Genomic DNA, 11,705 nt, shown 5'->3' with positions numbered 1-11,705 from the left:
GGGTGTGTTTCTGGATCTCATATAAGAAACAGCTCTCACTGAAGTTGTCTGGAAGAGTCAGATGCTGTATGTGCCCTTGAGACAGCTTGTTCCTCCACATGCAGAAGAGGCCAGCTTATGTAACCACTTCTTAAACATTTGTTTCATTTCCGTACTAAATGTACTCATACATGTTGAAGGAATTTAAAGTACTCTACTGAAATGTGCTGAAAAATATTCATTTAAAACAGTTTTATTCAGTACTTGCCCAGTAATTTCTCTAGCTCATGATTCAAAATTATTGATTTATATTATTTGTGGATTCGATATTTTGAAAAACAAGATTTTTAAGAATTTTAAGGTAATACTAAAACTGCACTAGAGATGTGTATTTAACCAATGAAAAATTGTAAAGGCCACTTTGGACTGTAAAAATATCTGTGCAGTGCATTCCTATATCCTGCACAGGAGAGGAGCGAAGCTTCTTTCATGCTCTCATCCCCTCCACCCTCCTCAACACAAATAGCACACATTTCACACAATCTACTGGGACTGCTTAACTGCAGGGAGAAAATTGTCATCCTAAAAAAGGAAGCCCAGGCATATCTCTGAGCCAAGCCAAACAAGGTGAAGAAAAGAATGTTCTGAGAGAGTGTGTCTTTGTTTCTCTCAGGAAGACCAGAGCAGTCCCTGGGAGCAGTCCAGCATAAATTGTGAATGTTATACCTATTCCTTCATTTAGTTACATCACTCTCTATCCAAATCCCTCACTGTTTTAAAATGTAACCTTATTGCTTCTCCCCCATTGGAGAATATGTATAACATTGAAATGGGTCATTTTTTATCTTCTCCAAATTTCACCTTTGAGGAATCATCCTTTCATCATATCATAGTAATCTTACTCGGTCTTTGTGTTTATAGTAGGACTCACCCTCTTCAAACTTCCTCCGCATAGATTAATGTGTGCCCAAAACCTGGCCACTCACAGCACACCTTCAATCAGACTGTCTTCTTGGCTACAGTAAACATTTTAGAGAAGGCCATATGATCCAAGCCATGCTAACCATAGTCTATCTCATAATTTTATCACTCTTCAGAGAAATGTTTCTGTTCAATGAGATCTGGATATATATGGATAATATTAAAAATATGGCACTAAAACTCTTTGGTAATCAAGACAAATAATACTTTAATAAATCGAAATTAATGCAAAAAGTTCATGCAGAATAAAATATCAAAATTGTAAGAACAGAGCCAGACCCAAATACCCACTGAAAAAGCAAATAGGAACTATGTGGTTAAGAATCACGAACTCTTACATAGCCAAGAATTAAGAGACAGATTTGTGGCCTCACTGCCCCAGGCAGAAACAGTGAGATGTGTTGCTAAGATGTAGAAACTACCAGAATGAAATTCAGACGTAAGATGATAGTCATCAAGTTTGGTTGCTGGTTACCAGTCCAGGGAGGAAGCAGGGAGCAGTCAAACAAAAGTCGGTTGAGGTAGTAAGGCATTATTTTGTCAGAGAAACTTTAACCCTGGCAACTTTTCAAAGTCTAAAGCAAATCAAATATCTCCTAGTTTACACAAAAAGGAAGTTGTCTACAAAGCAGTGATGCCCCCCAAATGGAACTACTACAGTAATCTTCTCAAATGCAGCCATGGAGGAGAAGGGACAGGGGACATCCTGAAATAGGACAGAGTCAGTTTAACCAAGGAATTGACTCAACTGGCACAGAACAATGGCCTCTGTTTCCCGTCCAGCAGAAGTGATATGTACTCTAGTTCAAAAACCCCTGTATGTTATTTATTTTTCTCTTCTTTTACATATGAAATTATTTTATGCATTTATCCCGTTCTACCTACTTCATTTTGGATGTGATATTTTGGGGCTGTTTATATTTATCACATAGCTATATTACAAAATTATTTAGGGCGTCATCCAGACTGAACAAGAGCAAATTAGATCACCCAAGGATCCTGATCTTGGAGCTGGGAGCAGAAATTAAATAAAACTTTGAGTTATTAACCTTTGAGGAGAAAGTAAATGCATTTTCAGTATCATGTGGAAGTAGTTGCATTATATTAGAACTGGCATTTTCTTTTTTAAAGTATATATATGAGAAGAAAAATGTTTGTGGACTACTATGGTGTGAACCTAATGGACATTCATGTTTTTCTACCTAGATTTCCTTCCATTGGGAATGAATTATCCTACACTGCATAGTAATTCTACAAAATCCAGGTGTTCTTGTGAGACTAACCTCAACTCTCCCGAAGCTTAGACAATCAAAATATTCCATCCCCTTGCTATTATATCTCCTCCCCTCAACCTAACCCTCCCATTTAAGTTGTGCTTCAAGTACTGAATAGCACACCCACATTATATTATCCAATTTCAATGGTTTCTTATACATTCTGAAAATAGCTCATAACTACTGAGTTTCAAGATCTATGATATAGGAACTGTTATAATCATTGTTATTCTATAGATGACAATAAGAAAGCATGGAGTATTCATGTTACATAGCAATTAAATTACGTAGTTGGATTTCAAACCTAGGCAGCCTGAATATAGAGTCCAGGCACCTAATATTCATAGTAAAGGTAAGTAGAACATTGTGGAAAATTGATGAGTGAATCAAGCCCATTTGAGGCCAGACTAACAATGTTCCTGGACATATGAGAATAGAGATTCTTAGTATAAGGGCCTCATATCACTTCGTGTTATATTACACAGAAGGGCAAGTGGTTTACACCTGGAAAAACCCTGTCTCCATATGCATGTGTGTGCACTGGCCATGTTTATACAAATTCTACTTCTATATCAAAAAGAGTGAAATTATTTCTCTTCCTTGTTCTACTCGTTCTTCCTCCTTCACATCCCCTCTTCGCATAAACACTACCCTTACCACACTTAAGCAAACGATGCCTCTGACTCTCCACTTCTACCATTTACTGTTTAAGTATAGTCCTGCATAGACCTCTTTTTGTTACTTGCAAAATAAAAGCTACGCGCCATAAGTGCTTTATTTTCACTGTGCTTCCAGCTAAATCCTGCACAGTAAAACAAATTAAGCAGATGGCAGACTTAAATGTTAAAGATAGGGGAAAAAAATATAAAGGAATCTTGAGATAAATTAGAATACAGGGTAGAATATATTGAAATGTGATGAATCAGAGGTTAAAGTCACAGATAATTTTAAACCATTCAGCTTCCTTGAAGATATATGAATGATTCAAGACAGGAACTGAAAGTGCCCTTACACGACAAGTGTGCCTCTGTAGTGCTTAATTCCCAAATCAGTCAAATGCCTTATTATGTGGCTTTCTTGCTTCATGAAGGCATGCACATAACTACTGCCACCTTTCTTTGCAAAGTAAAGTGTTCACAGTCTCAGTCAGCATGGGGAAGACACAAAGGACGGAGGTTTATGTGGTTTAATATGAGTGATACCCGTTGAGAGTACAGATTAAAAAGAAAATAGATTCTCATCTGCTGTCTTTTACTAGTGGTAAATACGCATTCATTTTAAAATTTTGACCTCTGTTATAATGCAAATTTTCCTGGTAGAATTTAATCACATGAGTCATTTTCAACTACGAGTAAATGAAATTAGCAGACCATGTCTTAAGAACTGGTTTAGGTAGGAAGAAAGGAGTAAATATGAGGCTACCGGAAACCTGGATTAAGGAAAAAACGGCTTAAAACTAAAGTTTCTAAAATGAGAGCATCCTAAAGCCAAAATATGCCCCATAAAATATTCTTCCAGGGCTAGTCTTGATTTCTATCTGTTTAAAGATATTTTGTTTAAAGAGAGGTAGTACTGTTTTGTTTCCATTTAGGAAAACGCAAAAAGAAGGGAAAAGCAAAGAAACTAACATGTATTAAATGTTCATTACATACTAGTTATTTTACTGTCGTAACTCTCTGACATATTTTCATGGATCCTACTTCACATATGAGCAAATGAGTCTTAGAAATGCTGCTTTCCTTGACTAAGGTCACACATCTGATAAATATAGAGGGAAAAGTCTGACTCCAGTCTGCCTGAAAAGCTTGGGTTCTCTCTACACACTAAATGACAATGGCTATCTCATTTTAATTTCCTAACTGCATAACATTTTAAAGTCATTAAACAGAGAATTACAAATAATTTCATTCCATAAATGAGGACACTAAACATATTGATGCCAATAAGATATAACTAATAGCTTTGTCTGTGATCAGGAAGAAGTAATAAAGAAAGAAGGAAGCCTTGGTTTCTTGAAGGGAGGAAAGAGGACATAGCCAAGGGGACACAGAAGGCAACTCGAACTAACATAATTGTACCCTGGTTAATAGGTTAGGATCCACCTGAGTGCTCATGTAATTTCCACAGAACTGAGATTCATTTACTTCAGACATAGCATATTAATCTAAAGATATAAAGAGAAGGGGCTGAAAAATTTCAGAACCCTCTTAAGATAATTTAATGATAAACAAAGAAAATAAAATCCAGTAAAGCACTTTAAGACAGTATCTACTAGTAGTATTTTATTTTTACAATGTTGAAATTCAGGCATATCATGCTCCATCTTTCTTCTCTGCAGTTAAAATTTCCTGGTCTTCTCTGAAGCAGAGCTGGCAACAGTACACAATTAGACTGGTCTCCTTTTGTGTCAGACTTTGAGTGGAGAAGAAGCATTGTCTCTGAAGTATAATTTACAAAGAAAATCTGCGTGGGCATGTTCAGGTAAATGAAAAACTAACTTTTAAGTGTTTATGTCACAGAAAAAAAAAAGGCTCTAATAATTTAGATTAACTGCAAAAATGCCTCCAGAAGAATTGCATTAAAAGAAAAGCATTTATAAGAACCAGGAGGGAAGAACTATATGAATAGCTACAAAGAACAGAGACTATTTCCTTGAGGAGTTTGTAAAAAAAAAAAACACATTTTAAATAAACATGAAAAAAAATATAATTTCTTAGCCAAAGCCACAAATACAGAGAAACCATATTTTGTTTCTAATTGTACACATTAACATATGTATCATCAAAGCATTTGAAGTCACAGGCTCATTAAACTGAATATTTTCTTATAGATTATATATTCTCAGTAGTAGTGGTACATTTCTTTTTGAAATATATTTGAGCTCTATAATTAATAAAATATCAAGTTTTTATTAAAAATTAAATTATCTTTTCAGATGAAGCAGTAATTTTCCCTCAGGTATTTATCAGGAAAAATAATGATCTCAGAGCCAATTGAGGGGAGACTCCTATGTAAGTGCCCCCCATAGTCTTCAGTGTTCCCTCACTCTGCTCACTCTCTCTTCTTCACCTACCCCTTTGGTACATATAGGCACAAAGGTAGTCAGAATAGTTCATAGAAGTATGCAGTAAAGATCACCTATTCTAAAGCCCACCGTCTCTGCTGATGTACTGAGCAGTATTTAAGCAGAAAGCAGAAGAAGCTGTTGAGTATAGTGGAAAATAAACTTATTGTTAAATTCTGCCTCAAGACAGAGCCACAAACAAAACCAGGTGAGTGGAATTACTTCTGAATGGAGAAGTCTGTGAACAGTTCCTTAAACTCTGGAGAAGACAACTACACTCATCATGTTATCAAAAAATGTTAAGGGGAGTTTATTCTACTAATAGTACAAGTGTAGTTCAATACTTTATATGTTCTATTGATATGTTCAATAAGTTTCTAGCTTCCTCTGTTGATCATTTTTACCTCTAGAATATAGTGGAAACAATGAAGGACCTTCTACTTTGAACTTAATTCTGAGCAACAAGGAGGAATGGATTGGTAAGTGGAAATGACAGGAAAGTTTAGAGAATATGTCATTCTCCTTTTATAATTTAACATAGTATGTATTTTTAAAATAAATAACTAACTGTTTAAAATGTTTATCCTCCTCTTGAACATGATAAAAACGTCAACATAATTTAACTCCTCACTGAACAGCTGAACAACACCTCTTCTATCTTCCTCTTTACTTTTTGTTTGGAAATTTAGTTCCACATTTTTATATAGAGGAAATGTTTTCCTGATGGCCTATGTTTAATTATATGTAATAATATATTTGTTTTTTGCTCACCACAAGTTTTTTTGTCATTTTTTAACAACCTATTTTATCTCTATTCACATTTCTTATTGCTAAACACATCTTTTAGAATTTATTTTAGTGATGTTCTGTAAAACACGACCTTTTTTAGTCTTTGTCTAAAATTGTCTTAATTTCTCCTAACTCTGATACAATTTTATCTGAGTATAAAATTCTAGGTTACCTGTCACTCTGACTCAGCAGTGTTAAGGAATTTATTGTTCTGATAAGAAGTTTTCTGTAAATTTAATTTTATATTTTCAAAGTAATAATTCACCTTTATCTATATTTTTATTTACTTTTTTAATTATAGTTGATGTACAATATTGTATTCGTTTCAGGTGTAAACATAGTGATTAGACATTTATATAACTACCATACATTGTATTACAATATTATTGACTGTATTTTTTATGCTATACTTTACATCCCATCATTATTTTGTAATGAGCAATTTGTGCTTCTTAATCCCATCCCCTTTTACACTCACTCCACCTATCACCTTCCATCTGGCAAAAATCAAAATGTACTCTGTATCTATGAGTTTGTTTATGTTTTTTTTTTTTAGCTTCTATGTAAAAGCAAAATTATTTGGCATTTGTCTTTCTCTGTCTGACTTACTCCACTCGGCACAGTACCCTCTAGGTCCATCTATGTTGTTGCAGATGGTCAGATTTCATTCTTTTTTATGGTTAATATTCTATTTGTACATATGTACCACTTCTTCTTTATCCATTCATCCATTGTTAAGACACCCAGGTTGCCTCCATATCTTGGCCTCCACACATGGTAAATAATTCTGCAATAAACATATGAGGATTCATATGTCCCTTTGAAGTAGACATGACCTGTCTTGGCTCATGCTGTGGACAGGTTTTAGATTTCTTTGGATGAATACCCAGATGTGGGATTACTGGATCTTTCTTTGTCTCTCGTCTGCTATTAGCATTGCTATCCCAGTTTTGTTTGTTTCCATTTTCATGATATATCTTTTTCCATCTCTTCATTCTCAGTCTATGTGTGTCTTCTGATCTGAGGTGGGTCACTAATACGCAATATATTAAGGATCTTCTTATCCATTCAGCCACTTTTTGATAGGAGCATTTAATTTATTTACATTTAAAGTAATTGCTGAGAGGTATATATTGATTGCTATTTGCACATCAGTGTGAGGGATTAACTCTCGGGACTGATAGGTTATGAGCACGGGCCCATGATCACAGTTGAAGAGCTGCTGTGCAGGGGCTGACCCTACAAAGCAGGATTTGCTTTAGTGGAGCTCTGATGCCTGTGGAGTCTGCCCTTTGGGTGTGCCATTTGTAGAGGTGATTGGGTGGTGCTCTAGTGTGGTCTGAAGCTGGTCACCTGGTTCTGAGGCCTCTTGGGAGGGGTTGTGTTTCAGGCCAAGTTCAACTGCTGCCTGTGTCCTGCTCAGGGCCATTTGGTATGAACTACAAAGTTATCTGCACATGGTTGCCACTTGTACTGGACTCGGAGATGTCTGGGAGAAGCTAAGCTGCAAACCGAGGCCAGCTGCTGCTAGTTCCAGGCTTGAGGCTTCTTAGCAAGATGTAGGGGGCACATCGAGGCCAGATGCTGCTTATTTTGGTTTGTGAATTTTTGAGAGATTTTAAGAACATCCACAACATGAGCCAATACAGCTCATTTGTGTGAAACAGCCACTACAAGCAGCTTTGGTGGTCCTGCAAGTTCTCAATCTTTTTACATATTTCTGAAGATATTCTTTTTAGTAACGTTTGAAATTTCTCTACAATTTGTATCTTTGCCTCCAGTGTCACAATACTCTTCCACACAGAATGATCTATCTAAATTTAATATAGTCATTTCATGATATTGCTTAAAATCCTTCAACACTGTCTCCCTTCATTACCTACAGAATAATATCTCTGTTTCTTAGGAAACATGCCAGTTCATGCCAATCCCTATAGTCTCTTCTCTCACCATGCCAGGACTCACACTATGCCACAGACACATAAAACTACTTTTAATTCACTGAATACTCTGTGTTGTTTTTAGCTTCTAATCCTTTATTATTCTGTTCTCTCTGCTAAAATGTCCCCACTTTTTTCCCCATTTTTATTTTTCACTACGTTTAATTCCCTTTTAACAGTTTTGGCTTAGTTGAAGTCTTAACTCTTAAAAAAAGCCTCCTCTAATATCTCAGGGTGAGGTAGGTGTGCTTCCCCGAGTTATGTGCCTGACTCTCCCAGTGAATCTTAAGTTCCTTGAGATCAAAGGCTCCTTCACATTTTCATTTCCCTTCATGTCAGATAGTGCCCTACACTTAGAAGATGTTCAGTATATTTGCTGAATATTAAAAATAATTAAGGAAAGGAGACAATATAGGATGAATAATATTCTAATTTATAGATGCACACACATATTACACTTAATAAAATTTCAAATGCCATCTTCAATTCTAACTAATTTACTCGATGTAGAATACTCATAAGACTAATTATTTGATGTGGTCAGTAATCCAGGATTAGAAAAAGGAAAAACAGTGTTCTCCCCACCTCAGTTTTCATAAAGGAAAAGAGTAGTATGTGAATGTACACATTGAATTTTTTTTATTTCTAGATAAGAAGAGAACCCACAGTTAATTTCTTAAAAGAATTTAAAATACCTACTACTTCTGAAACCCTCAAAACCATAACAAAGTTTTTTACTTTGAGATGAAATATTTAAAAATCTCCACATTATTTTTTTATTATTTCTAATTTCTAGGCTTTAAACAAAATGATTTGACTTCATTAGACTCTATATATAATTCTTATGGAAGTGCACCTATAAGAGTGAATAAAAGGAAAATTATACTAAATTAGCACATACAATTAGCATTGCTAATCTCAAATAAAATGGCCGAGTTGAAAGTTTAACAAGGGTATATTTCAATATGGGCCAAGTAACATAATGAACACTTGGACAAAAACAAGTAATATAGTCTAATGAGTATGAGGAAACAACTACTTGAGGAAATTATGTTGAAAATTAGGTCACGTGGAAAATCACTAGGTAGAGATTGAAAGATTGTTTCAGGGAGAGGGAACAACATTAGCAGACTTATGTGAGAGAGGGCATCCTAAAGTCGAGAAACTGACTTTCAGAATGGCTTGAGCTTAAATCGTGAGTGAAAAGGGGGTGACTTATGGGGAGGAAGGGGAGGAAGGGTAGAAGAGAGTCAACGGCAAAAAATAAATCTACTTTCTGAGGACAATAAAAGCAGAGGTTGAGAAATAAGTGACTTGTCCAAAGTCAAGAATGTGTTAGTGGTAGAGTGGGTATTAGAATTCTAATCACCTGGCTTTAAGTCTAAATACATTAGAGTCAAAGTAGAGAAATGACTAAAGATCATCACTCATGGTTTGACATACTAGATTCAAACTTGGCTTGTACAATTACTAGTTGTTAACCTTAGGTAGAATAATTAAACTTGCTGTACTTAAGCTTTAGTATCCTCCAAATTATATACTGATATTAAGTTCTATTATTAACTAGGTATGAGGAATGTGGCAGCTAGTTTCCTAAGATGCCTCTTCCCCCATAGAGGCATCTTCTTCCAGCTAGCTGTACCATTACATAATATTACTCTACCCATGAATCTGGGTTGGCTTTGTGATTCACATTTTGATCAATTGAATGTGGCAAACTTGAGCTGCTTTAGTTCATAGACTAGTTAGAAGAAGACTTAAGTTTCTCTTTGAGTGATGTGAAATGCTCACTCTTAGGACACTCCTACTTTCAACCCAAATGTTATTCTATTAAAAACTATAGTCACGTAGAAAACTCATGTGTGGGTATTCTGGTCAACAGCTCCAGCTGAGCTCCTAGCAGACAACCAAGATCAACAATCAGCTACATGAATGAGCCATCTCAAATAAAAAGCCCAGTGTGGACTTCAGATGCCTGAAGTTCCAGTCAAATTTAGAGTGTTATCTCATGAAGATCCTCAAGTGAGAAGTGTCCAGCTAGATGATCTAAAGAAGAATGAGAGATGATAATTAATTGTTGGTTATCCTTGGCAATTATTTTTAAATGTTTGTACATATTTGTTTTATATATTAAAACAAAATAAATTTTAGAGTAAAATTTTTTGCGTTATAAAATATCCATTTATGAATTTCTAAAGATTTCTCCTTCTTAGGAAACCATCTCTCTCACTTTCCATTTGGTTCTGAGAAACTAAATAACCTAAGGGTATTTCTTCCAATGATAAGAGGTTTTATCTCCTGTCTTTCACTCTAGGAGATGAAAGACTATTATACATCTATGTCTTTTATTTTATTAATTACATATATATTTTATTTTATTAATTACATATATATTTTATTTTATTTATTTATTTTATTACATGCATATTATTGTTACATACATATTTTACATGCATATTTGCATACAAATATTTACTATTTTTACTACAGCATTTTGACATCAAATATTAACTCATGCCCAGTACAGAAAAAAGAAAAGAAAAAATTAAACAACACAAATCCTATCTCATGAAGATAAAAGTATTAACAATTTGGTACATGTCTATTTAGTAACATACACTTAAGAACTTTTTTCTTGTAGAAAGTCTTGTACTATAATGATACTCTACTGATTTGAGGCCTGTTTTATGTCACCTTGCAATATGTCAACAACTTTTATTATGTCATTTTAATCTCTTCTACAATATCATTTTATTGTCATTGCATTATTTGTTCAACCAATCCATATTGTTAACCATTTAGTTGCTTCCAAAGCTTCATATTTGTAATGTGTTTATTTTACTGTAGCAAATATTACATTTTTTATATTATTATATAAAGCAATCATTATTATACATCTATACAAATAAGTGCAATATTTTAAATTATTAATGTTTAACTTCTTTTAATATGATTATTGGCTCTTTTAATGTAAATGTAACCCCATATATTTGTTCCATATATGTATAGTGATGCCCATATTTCTTTAGGATCATTTTTAATGTTCTAACAAATTGTCAATGTTACATTTTGTCTTAAATGTTGCAGATATTCTTCTAATATTTGACTTTTATTTTTGATTTTGATAGTTTATAACACATGTGTTTAATTCTATGTAATCAAATATATTTATCCTTCAGTTAACTTTATAAATTCCTTACCTATATAGTCAGTTTTTGCTACATAAGTAACAATTATTCTGATGGATCAAATGTTGGTACAGAAGATAATAAAAATATTAATATATGTACCCAAGGTGTTTCCAGATTTCTCATATTTTGAGCAGAATCTTACCCTTTTATGTCCAAAATCATAATACAAGTTTTTAATATTTAATATTATAAATTATAGCTCCTTCCTCAAGCCTTGATCAAGGTCTTGAAGAAGCTGACACATCCTATTTGTGGCTTATCCTATTTTACATTGAATACATATGCATGATAGTCCTTCCCTTTACTTTCCAAAGTGAGGTTAAACAAGGCTGCTGATTTTTAAAAACTTTATTAAATGTACAAGAACATTTAATACTATATATAATTTTCCACATTGTTTATGAACTAGTCTTACACCTCTGAGATTTGCTGGTAAAGCTGTCTCCCTCTGAGCTCAGAGCCAACATGATAGGATTAGAGAATCCTC

Source organism: Pteropus alecto, unplaced genomic scaffold (genome assembly GCF_000325575.1).
Source record: "Pteropus alecto unplaced genomic scaffold, ASM32557v1 scaffold7, whole genome shotgun sequence".
NCBI lineage: Eukaryota > Metazoa > Chordata > Mammalia > Chiroptera > Pteropodidae > Pteropus > Pteropus alecto.
Note: the sequence above shows the minus strand (reverse complement) of the source record.